The 1016-nt window shown below is 31.6% G+C and overlaps 1 protein-coding gene across 3 annotated transcripts in view; it reads right to left on the bottom strand.

Annotated features, from left to right (window-relative positions):
* The window catches only part of LOC102593747 (uncharacterized), an 8754-nt gene that overhangs the window by 5396 nt on the left and 2342 nt on the right, over window positions 1-1016 (bottom strand). The window lies entirely within an intron of this gene.

Genomic DNA, 1016 nt, shown 5'->3' with positions numbered 1-1016 from the left:
AAAAAAATAACGTAAGAACTTCATTTAGATGGGTCTGTTCTTTATATATGATTTACCATAAGCATGGCCTCATTTGCTGTTGTTTTGACTTTTGTATATGATTTGGTTTTATTTGATTTCTTTATTGCATAAAGGGGACCTCGTTTTATATATTATGATGATCAAAAATTGACCAAGACTTTGTTGTGATGACCAAAACACAGCAAGTTGGTCCCTGTTGTCCCGTTTGGGATGATTATTTCGATGTATGCGTATCGTGTCAAATTATTGGATAAGTCATATATTTGTTTTGAAAGCATTTTCTTATTGGTTAAACCGAAAACCGAACCTTTAAAGACCTAAAACCGATAAACCGAAAACCGATAACAAATATCTTATTGGTTTGGTTATCGGTTTAGCATATTTAAAAATCGAAAACCGATAAACCGGACCGATAATACTTAAAACCGAACCAAACCAACCGATACGCACCCCTAGTCAATACCATTGAAAGCATGGCGGATCTAGTGGGTAGTGAGGGGGTTTGGCAAAAAATTACATGGTATATCTAAGGTATTTTTTAAAAATTTCATGTATATATATAAATTTTAAGCCTGCTAAGCAAAAGATTAGAGGTTGGCTAGTGGTTTAGAGACCAAAATTCTCTTGAGGTTCTAAATTCATTCTCAAGTAGTATATTTTTATTTTTCAAACCCCATTAGTGAAAGTTTAAGTCGTGGATCCGCCACTGATTGAAAGGTCAATTTTTCATCTAGCAACCAATTCATCATAGTTAAACATGTAACTAAACAACAATATGATGATAACCCTCCTATGTTTACAAATTCTACTTATATATAAGAGTGAGTTTATGATGGGACATTTGAATGTCCCATCATAAACTCCCTATATAATATTCTACTTATATTCTACTTTTTTTCTACTATATAATATATATAATATATATTTATTTTCTAAGGGAGTTTATATAATATAGGGAAAAGGGTCAAAAATACCCCTCAACTTTAGTTTATTAG

The sequence above is a fragment of the Solanum tuberosum genome, unplaced genomic scaffold (genome assembly GCF_000226075.1).
Source record: "Solanum tuberosum cultivar DM 1-3 516 R44 unplaced genomic scaffold, SolTub_3.0 scf00037, whole genome shotgun sequence".
NCBI lineage: Eukaryota > Viridiplantae > Streptophyta > Magnoliopsida > Solanales > Solanaceae > Solanum > Solanum tuberosum.
The sequence above is the reverse complement of the archived record's forward strand: the minus strand, read 5'-3'. Positions and strand labels throughout refer to the sequence as shown.